This window comes from Corythoichthys intestinalis, chromosome 2, assembly GCF_030265065.1.
Source record: "Corythoichthys intestinalis isolate RoL2023-P3 chromosome 2, ASM3026506v1, whole genome shotgun sequence".
Taxonomy (NCBI): Eukaryota; Metazoa; Chordata; class Actinopteri; order Syngnathiformes; family Syngnathidae; genus Corythoichthys; species Corythoichthys intestinalis.
Genome location: NC_080396.1, coordinates 2,949,013 through 2,971,203, shown reverse-complemented (window position 1 = coordinate 2,971,203; position 22,191 = coordinate 2,949,013).

The following is a 22,191-nucleotide window of genomic DNA, read 5'->3' as shown; positions in this document are numbered from 1 at the left end:
CCAGGCCCTGAGGCAGCAAAACAGCACCAAATCATGATGCTCCCTCCACCATGCTGTTCCATTTTTCCTCCACACATGATGTTGTGTGTTACTTCCAAATACTTCAACTTCGGTTTCATCAGTCGACGAGATATTTTGCCAAAACTTCTGTCCAAGTGCCTTTTTGCGAACATTAAACGGGCAAAAAAAAAATTTTTTTTTTAGACAGCAGTGGCTTCCTCTGTGGCGTCCTCCCACGAACACCAGTCTTGGCCTTAGTTTTACATATAGTTGATGTTTGAACAGAGGTACTGGATTGTGCCAGTGATTTCTGTAAATCTTTAGCAGACACTCTAGAGTACAAGACAGGTGTCTTGTATGCTGATAATGAGTTAAAACAGGTGCCATTAATGCAGGTAAGGAGTGGAGCCTCGTTAGACCTCGTTAGAAGACGTTAGATCTCTTTGACAGCCAGAAATCTTGCTTGTTTGTAGGTGACCAAATACTTACTTTCCACTCTAATTTGAAAATAAATTAAATCAAACAATGTGATTTTCTGTTTTTTTTTTTTCCACATTCTGTCTCTCATGGTTGAGGTGTGCCCATGTTGACAATTACAGGCCTCTCTAATCTTTTCAAGTAGGAGAACTTGCACAATTACAGTAGTGGTTGACTAAATACCTATTTGCCCCACTGTATAAAGAATTCAGGGTTTTAAGCATTTATTCACAAGAATTTTCACTGGGAAAGCTTTGCTTACATAAGGTGGCTACTAGCTACATTTACTAACAGAGAAGCATCATAGTTCACAACATTTACGTAAAATAAATGCAAACAGCATGTTTTTTTTTTTGTTTTTTTTTTTGCTTTTAACCAAGAATCCAGACTGTTTTGATCTCAATATCTATCAAGAATTTGGGGATTTAAGCATTTAGTCACAAGAATTTTCACCTGAAAAGCTTTGTTTACATAAGGTGGCCGTTAGCTACACTCATTAACAGACTAGCATTGTACTTCGACATATTTATGTAAATTAAACACTTACTGCACGTTTTTTCTTGCTTTTAACCAAGAATCGAGACTGTTTTACGTCCATATCTATAAAGAATTTGGGGATTGAAGCATTTATTCACAAGAATTTTTACCTGAAAGGCTCTGTTTACATTTGGCGGCTGCTAGCTACATTTACTAATAGAGTAGCATCATAGTTCACAATATTTACATAAAATAAATGCTAACTGCACGTTTTTTTTTTTGCTTTTAACCAAGAATCGAGACTGTTTTACGTCCACGTTTATAAAAAAAATCAGGGATTTAAGCATTTTATCACCAGAATCTTCAACGGAAAAAGCTCTTTGTCTGTGATTCCACTCGGTCAGCTTTGACGACCACGCCAACAATACATGCCCCCTATTTATCGGCCCTGCGCACCGTCTCCCGTCAATACATTATGAAGTCTATGCTCTCACGTATTTCTTCTTCTTCAGATTTGCAAACCGGGCAGTATGTCTCCGAGATACCAAGTTCAGTATTTGTTTGTAGCCTTTCGGCACCACTCCAAACTCTCAACTAAGGGAAAATACATCACAGGTCAGTTTCTGGCCAACATTTCGTGGACTTTTGCTCCCAAGTATCCAAGATGACATTCTCAACCTTTTGAAAAAGTCAAACTGTGTTTTTGTCCAATATGACTCTTTGGAATGAAACCATAGAGTCCTGACACAATCTTTGTTGCACTTTATGAGGTACAAATATGCCGATTCTTTTTGAGAATAAGACAGCAGCGTGCAAGTGTAACCGATGTTTCTCCACGCTGCCCGTGTGTGTATGTGTGTCTGCATGACTCCTGTTGCTATGGTTATGCCTTTCTCTGGCTCCGTCTGCGAGCGGATAAATAATGCACACTAATGCTGGCTTGGTGACAGCACTGCACCAAGCTGTTACTCACATCAGGTTTGGCTGGGAACACAAACGCGGACATAAATATGTTTGTGTGCATGCAGCGGCATAAGGGGTATGCAGCCCCTTAATCTAGTTTAACATACCGGCCGGCACGAAACGCATCTCTCGGGCTGATTGCATAAAATATCGAGCGAGCCGCTTTGATAATCAGCCATTTTTCCAAAGAGTTTCTTTTCAATTGGGAATTTTGACGCAAAGTTGTCAGGTGGATCTTTTTTGATGGACTGATGTTTTTACCCTCAGAACAAGGTTCATTCATTGACATGGTGTCATAACTTTAACAAGTTGTCCATGTTTTTTTTTTTTTTTTTCTGGATGGATTCATCACAAATATATATATATTTAGGGCTGTCAAACGATTAAAATTTTTAATCGAGTTAATCACAGCTTAAAATTAATTAATCGTAATTAATCACATTTTAAACCATCTATAAAATATGCCATATTTTTCTGTAAATTATTATTGGAATGGAAGGATAAGACACAAGACTGATATATACATTCAACATACTGTACATAAGTACTGTATTTGTTTATTATAACAATAAATCAACAAGATGGCATTAACATTATTAACATTCTGATAAAGCAGGGGTCCCCAAACTTTTTCCTGTGAGGGCCACCTTTCCCTCTCCGATGAGGGGCCGGCGTCAGTTTGTCACAGAAAAGGTGTGACGATTGCAGGAGTGCCTAAATGTAAAAATGTATTGTTTTTTAGAAAGCCACAATCAAATACCCTTTCTGGATTCTTCACGGAACAAAAGTAAATAAAATAAAAATAATAATATAATATAATATAATATAATTAGGCTGTCAAAATTATCGCGTTAACGGACGGTAATTAATTTTTTAATTAATCACGTTAAAATGTTTGACGCAATTAACACACATGCCCCGCTCAAACAGTTTAAAAAGCAGAGTGTAATGTCCGCCTGTTTTGGTGTTTGGCCGACCTCTGCTGGCGTTTGGGTCCAACTGATTTTATGGCTTTCAGCATGATGAGTGAGCATGGTGTAATCATTTGCCACGTTTACATGGAGCCAAATATTCCAATTACAATCGGAATATTTGTTCAAACCAAATAAATATGTTCCATATAAACACCTCATTCGGAATGAACAGGCCCAAACCGAATGGAATTTCATTCCGATTCACAGGGGTGGAATATTCCTTTTCCCAAACCGATTAGAAGTAAAATTATATCATGTAAACAGGGAAGCGGAATGGTGTCTGGTTGCGTTCTTTCTGCGCATGCTCCGTACTGACGTGGTGACGTCACTTGGTGACGTAAGTAACGTCACTTGCAACATGGCTTCCAAGCACACGCACAGCGCACCCACACAACTTTTTAAATGAACGGCGTATCATTCTGAAGTTTTGTTTCCACTCGAAAAGGTAAAACAGCAGCTGATCTGACGATCGATCTCCATGTTTTGCAACGTGACGCTTTGTTTTGATTAATCTGCGCATGTCAGACGGCAGTTGTCAAACGTCCTTTCGGAATAAAGGCAGTCACATGTAAACGCTGGATCGGAATAGATGAAGTGACATGTAAACAGCTGATGTGAAATTTCCATTCGGAATGATTTGAATCGGTATGAATAAAAGTCAGCATGTAAACGTGGCTATTGACATCAACAATGGCAAGCTATTAGTTTATTTTTTGATTGAAAATTTTTACAAATTTTAATAAAACGAAAACATTAAGAGGGGTTTCAATATATTTCTTTAACTTGTACTAACATTTATCTTTTAAGAACTCAAAGTCTTTCGATCCATGGATCGCTTTAAGAGAATGTTGATAATGTTAAGGCCATGTTGTTGATTTATTGTTATTGTTAACTAATACAGTACTTATGTACCATATGTTGAATGTATGTATCCATCTTGTGTCTTATATTTCCATTCCAACAATAATTTAGAGAAAAATATGGCATATTTTATAGATGGTTTGAATTGCGATTAATTACGATTAATTAATTTTTGAGATGTAATTAACTCGATTAAAAATTTTAATCGTTTGACAGCCCTAAATATAATATAATATAATATAATTAGGGCTGTCAAAATTATCACGTTAACGGGCGGTAATTAATTGTTTTAATTAATCACGTTAAAATATTTGACGCAATTAACGCACATGTCCCGCTCAGACAGTATTCTGCCTTTTGGTAAGTTTTACAGCAAGGCTTTTTGTGCTGTCAACAGCGAACTCTTGTGGTCGATTTGCGACATGGTTTATTGTTTTCTTGCCAGTTCAATATGGCTGCACGACGTCTCGGGCTGACACCTACGTTGTAATGTTGTGCTTATATGATCCTTGGACAAAATTTGTCCATAAGTATGGTTGTTGTAAAGAATGTACATAGTATGTTAGTAAGCAAAATGTTATATTTTTTGTATGAGACGCTTTTTGTTTAATTTTAGTGAACCTGTATAGCGTGCTAAGCTAACGTTGTTGCTAATGCAATGCTTGTGTACTTTTTTTTGTAGTTTTACGACGGTCTAAAGAGGACAATGGTTTGAGGCCATTTTATTAATAAATCAGATGAAAATTATTAAGGCGTCGTTCACTAGCTGTCTAGGTTTGGAAAAAGTAGACGCTTCGGAGTGAGGACAGCATAGACAGATTTAAATGACAGTAGAGTGAAATGCCCACTACAGTCCTTTTGTACCGTATGTTGAATGTAAATATCCATCTTGTGTCTTATCTTTCCATTCCAACAATTTATTTTACAGAATATATATATAATTTACAGAAAAATATGGCATATTTTATAGATGGTTTGAATTGCGATTAATTGCGATTAATTACGATTAATTACGATTAATTAATTTTTAAGCTGTAATTAACTCAATTAAAAATTTTGATCGTTTGACAGCCCTAAATATAATATAATATAATATAATATAATACAATATAATAACACTATTAATTAAATAGATAATAACCAAATAACCCTCTCTGGGTTCTTCAGAGAAAAAAGCCAGGAAATATATAACACTATAAAAAAAAAAATGTTTTTAATGGTTTTTTTTTTTGTTTGTTCGAAGGGGCCGGACCAAATGTAGTTTGGTGACCTCTGTGTTAAAGCAATCCATGGATAGAAAGACTTGTAGTTCTTAAAAGATAAATGTTAGTACAAGTTATAGACATTTTATATTAAAACCCTTCTTAATGTTTTCGTTTTAATACAATTTGTAAAATTTTCAAACAAAAAATAAACTAGTATCTCACCATTGTTGATGTCAATAATTACACAATGCTCATGGATGGTGCGTAACGTAACGTGATTAATTAAAAAAAAAAAAAAAAATTACCGGTGTTAACATGATAATTTTGACAGCCCTAATATATATATATTTTTTGAAAGCAAAATATGTGCAAAATCTCATATTTAATCTAGGGCTGTCAAACGATTAAAATTTTTAATCGAGTTAATCACAGCTTAAAAATTAATTAATCGTAATTCATCGCAATTCAAACCATCTATAAAATATGCCATATTTTTTTTGTAAATTATTCTTGGACTGGAAAGATAAGACACAAGACGGATATATACATTCAACATACTGTACATAAGTACTGTATTTGTTTATTATAACAATAAATCAACATGATGGCATTAACATTATTAACATTCTGTTAAAGCGATCCATTGATAGGAAGACTTGTAGTTCTTAAAAGATAAATGTTAATACAAGTTATGGAAATTTTATATTAAAACCCCTCTTAATGTTTTCGTTTGATTAAAATTTGTAAACTGTTAAAACAAAAAATAAACTAGTAGCTCGCCATTGTTGATGTCAGTAATTACACAATGCTCATGGATGGTGCTGAAGCCCCTAAAATGAGTCGCACCCAAGCGCCAGCAGAGGGCGAAAAAATACCAAAAAACACAAGTAACAAATGGACACGACACTGTCATTTTAATCTGTTTGAGCGGGGCATGTGCGTTAATTGTGTCAAATATTTAAACGTGATTAATTTTAAAAAAAATAATTACCACCCGTTAACGCGACAATTTTGACAGCCCGAATAATTTTTTTTTTTTGGGGGAAGCAAAATATGTGCAAAAGCTCATATTTAATCACCTTGGTGTTTTGAAAAGATGACCTTTGGATAAAATGAAAAGGGCAGCGACTGTAGGTGTGATCTGAATAACATTTAAAAGCAAAATGACAGGAGGGACACAAGGAGGATAGAAAGTCAACCATTAGCTAACCAAATAAGTCATCTTTAAAGGGAACCTCAGACTTCAAGACTAGTAGGCTCTAATAAGCCACGATTGTTTTCTTTTTACTAAAATATGTTAGTAGAAACACATAAAATATATAAAAATCTATAACATTTAGTCCATGTTTTGACCTACGGAGGGTGCGTGCAATGGACGCTCCTGGGAGAATAGCTGTGCTAGCTAGCATGTGAAGCTAATATGATGACTGGCATGATTTTGTCACATTCTGCTCCTGGTCAGATCGTTTTGTTACAGAGCTGTGAGATGAGTTCCCGACGTCGTACGTGCATCCAATTCCAGCTCCTCAGCAGTGTCTTTAAAGCGATCCTAGGCGGGTTACGGAGATATTGACTTGCTGCCATTTGACAGTTTATATTCTCGAGCCCTTCGTTGCTTGCCTTGTTTTTTACGCGGCGGAGCAGCCAACACATGCGCACATCAGTTAACAGCGGTGAGTACTTCCTATTTGTATTTTTATTGTCTTTTATTACCTTTTCATTGCCTCAAAATGTGTTTCCCTCTCATACTTGAGACAGCGAGAACTAAAAGTGATATTTGCCATGTGGCAAAATGGATTTTGCCATGTGGCATTTTATTTTATTTTATTTTATTTTTTTTGCCATGTGGGATTTTTTTTGCTATGTGGCAAAATGGATTTTGGTTTGTCTCATTTTATGGGGGGGGGGGGGGGGGGGGGCATTTTTTTGGGTGTATGGCAGTTTTGCAGGCCATGCACGCCCATGCCATTGATGTCTATGCACGTTCAAATTTTCCATCCATCTTGAATGGCAGAAAAACATGTGTATCTGTGATTTTTGACCATTAGTTCTACCTTTAGTTCTATATACATGTGATATCTACCGTAGCATTATGTGGGTGTAGTTTGTAGCGGCTGTTGGCCGCAGTCAGGTATTATTGTTTTTTTTATCTAGCAGCATGAGTTGAGCATAATGTTTACTCTCGGTCCGTTCTTATTCTAAAACTAGAATACTAGAACACTTAATATAACCGATCAGGGAATTGTATTGTTTCTCATATTTACTGTTTGACTGTATTACTCTAACACACCCAATATAAAATAAATAGCACTTACACTACCGTTCAAAAGTTTGGGGTCGCTTTGACCCCAAACTTTTGAACCGGATTGTACATAATGAAAAATCCCATATGAAACACTATGGTTCAAAAGTTTGGGGTCAAAGCGACCCCAAACTTTTGAACGGTAGCGTATACCGTAGTTTAAGGAAAACAAGCAGAATATAGGGCATAAGAGATACATGACGCCTTCTTCTTAATAATAATAATAATAATGCATTTTATTTATAACGCACTTTACATTTGACAAACAAATCTCAAAGTGCACATTGGCAAAAAAGAAAATAATAAAGAAAATGAAAAAGACTAAGAATAAAACAGTAAAAGCAAAACAGACACAAGCACAGATAAAATCAGATACCAATCAGATAAAAGTAAGACAGTCAACTAAAATTAGCTAGAATAAGCTTTTTTAAAAAGGTGAGTTTTTAGTCCTTTTTTAAATGCATCCACCGTCTGCGGGGCTCTGAGATGGTCTGGGAGGGCGTTCCACAGACAGGGAGCAGCAGCTGTAAAGGCCCTGTCGCCCATAGTCTTGAGCCGAGTCCTGGGCGGGAGTAGACGGTGCTGTTGGCCTGACCGGGTTCTGTCTGAAGTATGTAATGTGAGGAGTTCGGTGAGGTAGGTGGGGGCTACACCGTGTAGACAGTGATGGGTGTGAAGGAGGATTTTGAATTCAATACGGAGGTGAACAGGGAGCCAGTGTAGGGTGCGGAGGATGGGGGTGATGTGCTCATGTTTACGCACCCTCATCAGGACCCTGGCAGCGCTGTTTTGGACATACTAAAGCCTCTGTAGGCTCTTGCCAGGGATCCCGATGAGGAGTGCATTGCAATAGTCTTAAACGGAAGCCCAGCGTGTGCGTCATGCAACTGACTGAGCAAGATTGATGCTAACATCTACAAGCCCACATTTGCACCACCAGCTCTTGCAATCAGTTCTCCCGGACAATCCAGAACAAATGGTGGGACGCCCTGTCCCAATACATGGAACACCGGAGAATGCCTGATATCCAACTGATAACACGACTGACAAGGCTCCAAGAGCCCCTTTGACACTGAGGTGGCAAAATCCACAACTCTTGTTGCCCTGACAACCGTAATTACTCAATCCACCAGTCCAATCCACAAATAGACAATAAACCTAAACAACGCCCAAACACACCCTTCTTCCTGCCCACGGCTTGCCCCGTGAGACCCTTCAAAAGACTGAATGTTTAACTTTAACTAAGCATTGTCATTGTTTTCTCGGGAACCTTTTGTTGATTTGTGATATGGTGACCTTGGATCCTCGCCTGAGTCTCTCTGTGCTGTATGATTGCTGTCGACTTACAATAAATTGTCAACTTGTGCTTCGAAGCCTTTTTCTAGCTTTCAAAATGGAGTCAGTAAAAGGGGTTGAGAGTAAGGTGAACGCGTGGAGTTTGGCCTTTTGGCTGGGTTTTCGAGTTCTCGCCGGCCTGGGTTGCTGGAGCTGCGCCAGCGCGGGTTCGGCATTTCAGCTGGCGTGATTCCGGCAATCTGGCTAAAGGGTCAGATTCCTTCACCGATAATTTAATTTTGTGCTTTGTGCATGAGTAAAAGTAGCAGACCCTCATCTTTAGACATTAGTGTGAATCGTGCATTTAAAGTGGCACTCTGAGTTCAACGGAAGGTTTGGATGACCAGCAGCAAGCGATCCTTTACCAAAACTGGTCGCATGCGAAGAGTAACTATTGCACAAGTCTGCCAGTGGATCCTGATAGCGTGGAGCAGTGTGAAAAAAATCCACCATCACCAACAGTTTTCGAAAAGCCGGTCTGGTGCGTGACGAAGAGGACGGCACAATCTCAGGAGTGAATTTGCATCACTATGGGAGACACTGAAAGCGACAACAAAAGAGAGACAGAAGGTGCGTGGCGAAGTGTATCTGAGCCTGATCCGACACTGAGGGTGAAGACTTCCATGGTTTCAGTCCACAGGATGAAGATGGCTAACAAAGACGTTCATATTTCTAATAACCAGCCCAGTTAATGCTGTACTGCCATGTTGCTGGCACTGTTTGCAAAGAAAAGGTAAAATTTAGAAAGCTGTATTTCTTTTTAAATATCTCATGTTACTGTGTGGGCATATGCGGCAGGAGTGGCTTATGTATGTACAGTGCCTTGCAAAAGTATTCGGCCCCCTTGAATCTTGCAACCTTTCACCACATTTCAGGCTTCAAACATAAAGATATGAAATTTAATTTTTTTGTCAAGAATCAACAACAGGCGGGACGAAATCGTGAAGTGGAACAACATTTATTGGATAATTTAAACTTTTTTAATAAATAAAAAACTGAAAAGTGGGCCGTGCAATATTATTCGGCCCCTTTACTTTCAGTGCAGCAAACTAACTCCAGAAGTTGAGTGAGGATCTCTGAATGATCCAATGTTGTCCTAAATGACCGATGATGATAAATAGAATCCACCTGTGTGTAATCAAGTCTCCGTATAAATGCACCTGCTCTGTGATAGTCTCAGGGTTCTGTTTAAAGTGCAGAGAGCATTATGAAAACCAAGGAACACACCAGACAGGTCCGAGATACTGTTGTGGAGAAGTTTAAAGCCGGATTTGGATACAAAAAGATTTCCCAAGCTTTAAACATCTCAAGGAGCACTGTGCAAGCCATCATATTGAAATGGAAGGAGCATCAGACCACTGCAAATCTACCAAGACCCGGCCGTCCTTCCAAACTTTCTTCTCAAACAAGGAGAAAACTGATCAGAGATGCAGCCAAGAGGCCCATGATCACTCTGGATGAACTGCAGAGATCTACAGCTGAGGTGGGAGAGCCTGTCCATAGGACAACAATCAGTCGTACACTGCACAGATCTGGCCTTTATGGAAGAGTGGTAAGAAGAAAGCCATTTCTCAAAGATATCCATAAAAAGTCTCATTTAAAGTTTGCCACAAGCCACCTGGGAGACACACCAAACATGTGGAAGAAGGTGCTCTGGTCAGATGAAACCAAAATTGAACTTTTTGGCCACAATGCAAAACGATATGTTTGGCGTAAAAGCAGCACAGCTCATCACCCTGAACACACCATCCCCACTGTCAAACATGGTGGTGGCAGCATCATGGTTTGGGCCTGCTTTTCTTCAGCAGGGACAGGGAAGATGGTTAAAATTGACGGGAAGATGGATGCAGCCAAATACAGGAACATTCTGGAAGAAAACCTGTTGGTATCTGCACAAGACCTGAGACTGGGACGGAGATTTATCTTCCAACAGGACAATGATCCAAAACATAAAGCCAAATCTACAATGGAATGGTTCAGAAATAAACGTATCCAGGTGTTAGAATGGCCAAGTCAAAGTCCAGACCTGAATCCAATGGAGAATCTGTGGAAAGAGCTGAAGACCGCTGTTCACAAACACTCTCCATCCAACCTCACTGAGCTCGAGCTGTTTTGCAAGGAAGAATGGGCAAGAATGTCAGTCTCTCGATGTGCAAAACTGATAGAAACATACGGCAAGCGACTTGCAGCTGTAATTGGAGCAAAAGGTGGCGCTACAAAGTATTAACGCAATGGGGCCGAATAATATTGCACGCCCCACTTCTCAGTTTTTTATTTGTTAAAAAAGTTTAAATTATCCAATAAATTTTGTTCCACTTCACGATTGTGTCCCACTTGTTGTTGACTCTTGACAAAAAAATTAAAATTTTATATCTTTATGTTTGAAGCCTGAAATGTGGTGTAAGGTTGCAAGGTTCAAGGGGGCCGAATACTTTTGCAAGGCACTGTACAAAATGTTTTTTCCTTTTAAAATGTACTGGGTGAGGCTTGTAATCAGCAGTGTCCAATAGTCCAGAAATTACAGCCTAATTTGCCTAACAAAATGCTAACATAAATGCTACGAATGCTAATGTATTTACAATTCTCATAGCAAATCGCTCACACGTAACGCTACAAACTGTAGCTGTAAACTTAATTACAAATGCATGTGGTGGAAAACACACAGGTGACTTGAATTTCCGCTCTGACCCCCAATTTGTCCAACTTTCAAAATTGTCCAATATGCCTGTGTGATACATCATTGGAAAGCTTAAAATCTCAATTTTCTGGGGGAAGAAACATTTTGAACAAGAGGGCATTTCATTTTTTTTTTTTTTTAAACAGCGAAATCCTATCTGGAGGTGAGAGCAAGCGAGAGCAGAATTAAAGACGCCATGACTTTAATGTGATATTATCGAGTATTTACCTTCTGTCGATCCAAAAACTCCATGTAGCATGTATCACCGAGTGTCAAGACACAGCTGTGAATGGCCACAGCTGGATTTTTGGGAAATTTTATGGGTGAAACATGGTAATATAACAAGGGGCGCGATGCAGAAATCGCAGACATCAAGGAGTGGTTGAGAGTTTCTTTTTCATATATTTACCCTTTTAAATGTTTTTCTTCAAATTTTCTTTGTTTGGATCGATTATTTATCATCTAACATATTAGAGAAAATGTGAGTCACAAAAAAAATACAATGAAGCGATAGTTATGAGGTAGATATCCGTGACTTTTCACAGACGCCATTTTTTTCTTTGTGATGTAATTTGTTTAAAAGTTTAAAATATGCGAGTAAAAAAAAAATTATTTTTTTTTTTTTTTTTTTTAAATGAAATATTAGACATCAATTAATGAATTTAAGCTAAAAATGACAGACATTTTGAATAATAAATATAATTAGTTACCTTCGTTTTATGGCTGGGTCGAAACAAAAGCGGTTGCGCGACGATGGTATTTAGGGTAAGACGGACAAATTAAAAATAGTTCGGGGGCTTAATGCGCCATGAATCTGCTATGGCAGCATATAGACATATTGTTCTATCAACCATAACAGCTGTTTTGGCTCAAAATAAAGAGGTTTCTTTTAAAGAGGAGTGCAAGAGCAGAAACTGCTTTTTCAGTCTTGTCTGTGTTTTCCGCCATGTACAAACATATATTAGCTGAAACAACTTACAGCCTTATGTGGGCCAAACCAGAACGCAGCTGTCATTTAACCATTTCAGGCGAGAGTCCTCAGTCAGGAGGCGACAGTCCATCCAGACCCAACGCTGCCACCAGAGGGCATTGTATCCTCCATCATTTAACAACATACAATATTTCGGACTTTTTGTTTTGTTATTTTGGGGTATATATATTTCGGTTTACGTCGCCAACGTAGGAACGGAACTCGTTCTTAAACCCGGGGACTACATGTGATTCCACTCTTATCTGGTTCTTAGTGCGAGTTTTCTCTTTTATATCTTGAAAAGACCAACATTGAAGCTGTGTGTCTGCCAGTTTTAAACGAGTAGATGAACAATTTACAAAATTTTAGGGGGAGAATCAGAGAATAAAATGCACTCCGGTTGTAGGAGTTGTACTGGTATTTTGCGGGTGGAAATCAGCACGACGACACTTTACCTAATGCAATCTGATTTTCACTTCGCATTCAGCCTCAGACATGATTGCAATCAGAGTATCATTGAATTCATACACACCCGAAATTATTGTCTTATACTGGTCATCAAAGGCATTTGTTTTTAAGATGCGGAAGATGACTGAAGCCACATAAAATGTATTTTGTTGAGGGACATTTTGAAAAACAGTAAAGTCAAAAAGTTTTCCAAACATGACTTCGACATCTCCTGACTTTACAGCCTTGTGTTGGGACATGGTGGCTAGTTGCTATGTGCGACAGAGTGGATAAATTCATGGTGATTCCCCCGTCAGTCCCTGACCTAACCCTATTGAGAACCCAAGGAGCATCCTCTAGCATTAGGTTTATAAGGGTGAGGGAGGTTCACATCTAAAAGATGGCTCCTGGTGGCTATTGTTAAACCCTGTAATGAAACTCCAACAAAAAGTGTCAAAAACACTCTTAAAGGGTATGACAACACCTGGGGAAATGCTAATATTCCATCATTTATCCATCAACGCATGCCTTTTGAATTCATATCATGCCGTTTCGTGTAATTACACACATCGCAACACCAAGAAAATGATAGAAATTAGGTCGATTGTCAAGCTAAAAGGAACCGCCCCCGAGATGCCGGAAATCTAGCATATTGTGTGCATGACGTCACTTTCGGGAAACAGCCGGCTCAGTGCTTAGTACTGAATGGCGGCGATGATGGCGGACAATTTTGTTTCTATTTGCAGCGACGAATCCGACGAAACGAGCATTTTTCTAATGGTGACGAGGAGAGCTATGAACCTTTCTTTGGTGTTTTGGGTTATCAATTTGAGCCCAAACCAAAGCCAATGCAGCCTAATGAAAGGATCATTGAGGCAAGCAATCACACTGATGAAACCCCGACAACAGTTCGTGTGGGAAACACCAAATGGTATGTTTTGCATTTCTTTTTGTGAAGCTGATACACCGTGACCGCAAAATAAAGTAATGTATAGAATAATTATCATTTAATATGCTATCATCGGTTTCGCTCTGCCAACCGACACAAATATGAATGGGATTAAAGCAGGGGTCCCCAACCTTTTTTGCACCACGGACCGGTGTGATTTGGGTCTTTTTTTCACGGACCAGTGTCCCACTTTTATATTCAGTTGGACTCTCAATGTTATCCAATGGTGCTAAAAAACTATTTACATCACAAACATACATGTGCAACACGGAAATGGCGTAAATTAACGCTTAACGACACGGCGAAGTCGTTAAGTGAGAGGGCTACGTGCAGTTGTTGTGTGCGCAAAACATGGCAAACGCAAGTTAATATTCCTTTCTTTAAAGAAAGTTTGTAGTGTGTACTTAGGAATTGCTGCATTCGCGGTCCTTTTTAACGTTACGCGCATGCCATCTTTGTCAGAATACCGGCAATGTGCGGCAGAAAAATACAGCAAATATAAAATCGCATTTGTTTTTAGCCCCGTCGTGTTAAGTGTAGCGAAAAAAATACAACTCACCCGCTGAATCAGTGGGAGGGCTGAGTTTGTTTCGTTGAGACGAGATGGGAGAGTGAGAGAAGCTAGCATCACAAATAGACAATGTCGGAAATTGTATCACAGTTTTCAGCTCGCTGCTAGCGATGTCGGGATATTCCGAAATGACTTTAATCCAGAACTTCGGTAGAGTTGTTGTCTCAAATGTACGTTTAAGTCGCCGTGATTTGCGATCTCTACAAGCTGATATTCCTGTTCCACAGACATGCTCGAATCACTCGATTTATTCACATACGGGTCACGAATTCACTCCTTCGCAGTTCGTGGGTCTTTAGTGATTGGGAAGTAGCATAAATTTTGTTTTCTTTGAGGTTGTAGGCACATCTTCTGGCTCGTCAGGTTCCCGTTTCCCTGTAAAATTGCAAAATTAGCCCTCTTAGCAGTGACGAACTTTACTCATTGTCTGCGTAGTTCAGCTCTTTTTCTCGCGTTCGGGAACTCATGGGTACTACATTGCGACAAATGGCTATTTGTAAACCACATAGCATGACAGGTTTGAACCATTTTAGCGATTTTTTGATAAAACACGAACGCAACTCTCTCGTCGATAAACAACGACGGCACCTGCCTCGACCTTTTGTTTCCTTGTTATGACGTCTCCGCCCCATTCGGCTGTTTCCGGAACACTTTCGGAAATGTTCGTCATTTTCGATCTATTTTCGATAATTGCTCATTAATGTGATTGATTTTTTTGTTAACTTTATCAATATTTGTTATCTTGGCACATAACGGTTCTATTGATGTCTCACACCCCGTTTGTGTTTTCATACCCTTTAAAGGGGGGATATCACCTATTTTTCAGGCATATGGTATAGGGCTGCAGCTATCGAATATTTTAGTAATCGAGTATTCAACTGAAAATTTCATTTATTAATCAGATAAAACATATTTTTTAGGTAAAGCTCAATTATAAATATACATGAGAAAACAACACTTTACCTAATATTGAACCATTTTTAGACAACCAATGTCTTTATTTTATATGTACATTCAACATTATTTTTTTTACAAGAACAGCACACCATCAATGGTAATTAATTATGAAAGGTATCTATACCATATATATAGAAAATTTTGAAACTCTAAAGGTCCTTTCAGACTCATATTCAGTCCTGTGTAAGATGACGTGGGATGTACACGTGTCATGGCTTTCAGTCATGGGGCGATGTACTGGGAATTTCCCGGGTTGGACACTTTTAGACTTGTAATCTGTTGGCGACTTGGTTCTCTCTGTGTGTGGGGGGTGGGGTTTTATAACCCGGACATTGTGTCATTTTGGACTCCTCTTCGGACTTGTCGGGTGACCTTTTGCCCATGAAAAAAACTGTCCAAAGACGTCTGGTTTTCAATCTTTTTTGCTACCGTGTGGGCTTAATATTTCCGGGAACAAATCTGATGTGCCTACGTCATACGTCATTGTGGAGGACAAGAGCACATAGATGTAAAAAGTAGATGCTAACTCCAATTGATTTGTATGATGACATCCTATCCAGTTTTTTTATCATATATATTGACTAATCTGAGCAAAGCGATCAGAAGTACCTCGTCCGCCATTGCTGAGGTGTGCCACCCACAGCACATAGCTAGCAGCAGGCAGCTAACGTTTCCGTTAACATTTACATTAACTGACGCTAGGCTGCTACTGCGGTGTGTAAACACCCCAGTAATGGCGGCCACCACTAGAGGGCAACGTCCACATATCTCCACACCGATTTGTCAATAAAGTAGTGAAGGAAATAGTTACCTTTCTCGCATACACCATATAATTGTTTACATTAGTCTAACACGTTCATTATAGTAAAGCATTTAACCATAGTTTAAAGCAGGGTTGGGCAAACCGGTCCTCGAGGGCCGCAGTGGGTCCTGTTCTTTGTTCCAACTGATTCAGCACAGACAGTTTAACCAATGAGGTTTCCGTGGAAACAAGAAGCACTTGACTGCAATCAACTGATTGCGCTTGTAAGAAACCAGATCGGTGAATGGCTGTCCTCATGATGGGTATGAACAAAAACCCGCACCCACTGCGGCCCTTTGTGAAATAGTTTGCCCACCCCTGGTTTAAAGAAACAAGCTCCATGCCCTTTGACACAGTACAGTGAATCACCTTATCAGCCCTCTCCTGATAAGGTAAGGAGAAGACGTCAGGGACTCTTCGGTGGGGTCAGAACACCCTCGCCCAACCAGGATAACAAGTTGATAGCTCGGCACCCAAGACGTCAAGAAATGCATCAATTGCCGTGGCAGCCACGAAGGATGACACACGAACTTGACCGCCCAAACCTGCCCCAGAGGGTTGATCCCAAGGCAACACCCTGGCACGCCTTGCGCCCGTTCCTCTCCACCGCAGCTTTCAAAAGACTGAACATTTAGACAACAACAGTCGCTTCTTGGGGACATTCCGATGTATCCGTTGTTTTGCGGTCCTTGGATTTAACATTGCCTCTCTGTCGTCTGTTTTTGCCTTGTTTTTGACCATTGTCAACGAATAAATTGTCAACCTGTTTTCGGTGAGCCTTCTTTAAACCATTCAAAACGGAGTCAGTACCTCCCGGCCGACCACCTGGAGCGGCGCTATCGGGACACCATTTGGTTTGGCTGTCGCTATTCCGGACAGACGACAGAGAGATGCCAGGGTGTTGTCCTAGGATCATCCCTCTGTGGCAGGTTTGGGCGGTCAAGTTTGTGCGTCATCCTTCGTGGCTGGGACGTGGTTGCCATGGCAACTGACGCATGTCTTGACATCTCAGGTGCCGAGCTATCAACTTGTTATCCTGGTTGGGCGAGGGTGTTCTGACCCCACCAAAGAGTCCCTGACGTCTTCTCCTTACCTTATCAGGCAAGGGCTGATAAGGTGATTCACTGTGTCAAAGGGCATGGAGTGAAGTCTGCCTAAACTATGGTTAAATGCTTTACTATAGTTAATGTGTTAGACCAGGGGTTCCCAAACTATTCCACATCGGGCCGCTGTGGGTGCTGGATTTCTTTCCAACAAAACAGGACGACATGTGTACCAATCTGGTGTTTTACAAGTGTAATTAGTTGATTGTAGTCAGGTGCTGCTTGTTTTAGCAGAAACCTCATTGGTTAAATGGTCAGTGCTCGATCGGTAGGAACAAAAACCAGGACCCACAGGGGTCCTTGAGGACCGGTTTGGGAACCACTGTGTGATGTGAGGCAGGCAGATTTGTTTCTCAAAAGGCACAAGCCAGAATGTTAATAAATTATTGATTATTTCTGTGTGGACTGGTAGCATAAGGCTAAGGACCGATGCCGGTCCCTGGCCCGGTGGTTGGGGACCACTGCTTCAAAGTATGACAACATGGTTCCCATATCAGAAACATGTCGTAACTTTCCAATGTATGCTTCATTTATTTACACCTCTGTGGGGTGGTCTCCCTAGCAAAGATGTTTTATATTGACAGCAACAAGTTCAAGTTGTTCAGTTATCTGGCTGTGTGATCTTTCTTCTAAGTCAGCCCACACAGTCCCATTTTTGGAATTAGAGCCCCTGGCACTGCAATATGTTTAATGTTTTCCATGCAAGGTATGCTACAAATAAACATTTGCCAGATTGTAATGATTTTCATTCCACTGCAAAAGAATGCATGCTATCACAACGAGGGTTTGGAATGCTGTTGGTTGTGCAACTGGGAGCTGATGTCAGGGAATTGAGCTTTTATTTTTCTCCATCAGGCACAATGAAGGTGCCCTTGAGTTGCACAGATAGGCCTAATTGCTCCACTGACGCTGCTCGGTGCGCGGCAAAAGTTAGCAAAGCGTGGCTTGCAGCTATAGTTTTATGCTCTGAGCGAGAAGAAAAGTAAGAAAACTTGTCTTGATGAATAAATAGCAAGGAAACACAGGCCTCCGTATCATCTTGATTAGGTATTAGCAGACGTTCGCTTCGCTTTATCGGGCTGCAAAATCAGTCTCCGCTGCTGCCTCGCGTCCTTTTTGTTCTATTCATCCGGAGTTATCTCAGTCAAACTAATCTGCCTCATTCTACAGATTGTACATCTCTTTGATAGGTATCAGTTTGATTCCCCCGAACAATGGATGCGTTTTTGTCTCGCAAATGATGCCTGCCTGACAAGCCGAATAAAACCTCTCATCACTTCAGGGGAAATGACAAAATTCCCATATCATTATGTGGAGACAGTCTGCGACCTATGCCCTTTGTGTGCTTTCAAATCTCATTCAAATCTGAGCAGCTGGCTTTTCATAGAAATGCTGAAAAATAAAATACTCGCCTTGAAATTTGTTTCAAAGTTTAAAATATGTGCGTGAATAATTTTTTAAAGTCTTTTTTTTTGACGAAATATGAGACATTAATTAATGATTTTAAGCTAAAAACGACAGACATTTTGAATAATAAATATAATTACCCTAATTTTCGCACTATAAGGCGCACCTGACTATAAGCCGCAGCCCACCAAATTTGGCACGAAAAAGGCATGTGTTCATAGATAAGCCGCACCGGACTATAGGCCGCAGCTGTCCTCACTGTATCTTGGGATATTTACACCAAAAGATATTAACCGGTACAATCTTATTTGACAGCGGCATCATACGACCGACTGTCATAAGACCAAATGAACCATCATTAAACTTTGAACTAATTAGTGCAAAACTTTATTGCTTCGAGAAGCTTCACTTAGCCATCACTGCTCCCTTCGGGGAGACAACCTGCTGTTGACTGTTGTCATCCAACATGCCTCTTAGCATGCATTGCAGCGCTACAGATGTAAATAACAATCAAAAATCATGTTCTGTGCTAAATATTTCTTCAGTTACTGTTCCAATTGTTTCATCAATAGCTAGTTATGGTATTTGCTAACACTTTATTTGACAGTGGTGCCATAAGACTGTCATTACACAATCATAATTAGGACATGTCTCAGTCCTGAGCATTCATGAATGCTTATAACGGATGTCATTAAGTGTTATCCGGCAAATGATCTCACTTTTGAATGGATGCAAAAGATCCAAGATGGACAAAAATTGAGTAAGTGACATAATTTGCCAAATGACACTTAATGACATAAGCATTCAGTAATGTCCATGATAGTGTCATGTCATAATTTTGATGATCTTATGACACTGCTGTCAAATAAAATGTTACCTAAAAAAAATTAACAAATAAGCCGCACTGGACTATAAGCCACAGGTATAAAAATGAAAGAAAAAAGTAGCGGCTAATAGTCCGAAAATTACGGTAATAACCTTCGTTTTATGGCTGGGTTGAAACAAAAGCGTTGCGCGACGTCTGTAAACTGGGGTTTTAAAATGGACAAATTAAAAACAGCTCGAGGGCTTAATGCGCCATGAATCTGCTATAGCAGCATATAGACATATTGTTCTATCAAACACAACAGTTGTTTTGGCTCAAAATACAGCAGTTTATTTTAAAGAGGGGTGCATGAGCAAAAAAGCTTTTTCAGCCTCGTCTGTGTTTTCCGCCATATATTTTCTCTTTTATCTCTGTTTATTCATTTACATTAACAGCTAATAAATTATTTAGGTTGAATTCCGATGTCACTATTCCCTCAGCATGTATTGCCGGTGATCTGGAAGCTGAATTTTTAAAAAAATATGGTTGCAGAAATGTCTAAAAATTTTTTTTTTTTGCCCAAAAACGGGCAGTTGGGCCGCTAGTTTTGCTGTTTTTAAGAGATACAAAATCCAACATGGTGGCCGTCACAAAACAAAGAGCTTTTTAAATTGAAAATTCTTGTAAATAAATGCGTAAATCCTGGAATGTCTATAGATATGAATCTGAAACAGACTAGATTATTGGTTAAAAGCAAAAAAACTGGGCAGTTATCATTCATTTTACATAAATATTTCAAGCTAAAGTGATGCTAATTTTTTCCATTTATTTTTTTCAACGTTTCAAAGTTCATGAATGCATCGTCCTGTTTCCAGCGGCGTGTTTGAGTTTATCACAATGAAAGCCACCTCAATGCTCTGCCTGTGTCTCCTATTGGAAGGCGTGGCGCAATGCCTGTTGGAGCTGTCTCGTCATCTGATCGTGAAGCCCATAAATCATATTACGTTTTAGCAGATGATGTTGGTGAGTCCTGTCGCTCGGTGAGTTGAGTTCGTGTTGTGTCCGGCCGCTCGTGTCTCTTGTCTCCCTCTGCAGGAAACTTGCGCGACAAAGTGTTCCCCTCTGGAACACAACATCCCCCACCGTGGGTGACTTATGTACAGAGAATGTAGGGTCACTACGATGTATATATTAAGCAATGCTTTTTTTTAATAGCATACCGCACGTAACACGTCACCTTTGCTCATTAATATTCATAACATTAGCAACTGTTGCTAGGGGGGTCAAACTTGAGTTTGTCCCTCATGCTAGATGCACATAAATAGTGAACGAATGAGATGTTTTCTGAGCTAAACCCACCAATTCCGACTGAAAATTATGTCACTGGTGCCAAATTCACTGGTAAATATGTGGAAGAAGATACAAATGTTCAGTTACAGAGATGGCTTGAGTGTCGAGGGCTGAAAAAAAGTTTAGAATTAAATTTAAAATCCTCCTTCTTACATTTAAGACCATTAATGGGTTGGGGCCATCTTATCTCACCGATGCTCTGGTTCCATACCGCCCCAACAGAATACTCCGCTCTCAGAATGCAGGTCTACTGGTAGTTCCCAGGGTTTCTAAAAGTACTGTCGGAGCTAGAGCCTTTAGCCACCAAGCCCCTGTTTTGTGGAATCAGCTTCCAGCTAATATTAAAGAAGCCGAGACAGTCTGCGCATTTAAGATTAGATTAAAAACATTCCTATTCAACAAAGCTTATGGTCAGGCTAGTTGAAGTCGGAGTAGACTCAAAGTTTAGTCTAAGCTGCACTAGAAGCTATAAAGCTGGGGGAAGTACAGCCACTGAGTTCTATCTCCTTTTTCTCACTCTACCTACCACTTATCTTACTTTATTTCTATTTTCCAATGTTAATATCTAGTTGTCTAGTCTCTTCATCACTAGTCACCCGGTGTCCCCTTTCCCCCCTCCCTTCTGGGGAGAGGCTATTTTTCAGCTGCAGCCTCCTGACTCTCCAGACCCCTGGCTGGATGGACGTCCTCGTTGCTACCCCCGTCTCATCTGGCTAGATGGACCTATTCTCGTTCCTTCACTCCACTGCATCTTTACGGACTGTAACTTCACCTGCTAATTCCCATTAGCGGTCCTGGGGCTTCCTGTCTATCCGTCCTGGGACTGGATCTCTCCTGACTGTGGTACTCCCCAAGGTTTCTCATTTTCTCCCGAAGACTCTGGAGTTTTTGGAGTTTTTCCTTGCCGACATGGAGGGTCTAAGGATGGGGGATACCCAGGACTTGAATTAATTTATTCATCTTTGTTGCGTCATTTGCTGTTTCTGATTGGGTATCATATTGCCTCTGCAAAGCCCTTTGAGACAACGTTGTTGTGATCCAGGGCTATACAAATAAAATTGAATTTAAAAAAGCAGACCTGATCCAGAGGTAGCTTTTTTATTGACACTTTTTTTGTTGTTGTGTGCATTGCCTTACACCACTGGTAATGAAATTCTCCTGTTTCAACAAGCTATCCTTTACCACTATATGCCCTGTCTTTCTCATATATTATATTCTCTGGTTGTCTTACATCTCTGACCGTTCTTGGGGGTAATTTATATTGCTATTTTTATGTAGCGATTGCAAATACTACTCAGTGACAGCCAACGAACACTTTTGATTTTTTCATTAATAACACATTTTAATTTTATTAATTTATTTAGCAGCCTCTAAAAGTCACATCTGTTTTGTTTTCTCCTAGATTCTGGTAAGTTGAAGAAGTTGTCAAATCATATAATTACCGTGAATATTGTCAGTTTATGGTAATGTTTTGAACTACCAATGTGCTATGCTTGTGCTGTGTTTCACCAGTCAGTAAAATGACATTTCTGTATCTGTACACGAGCTCTGTTTTCTTG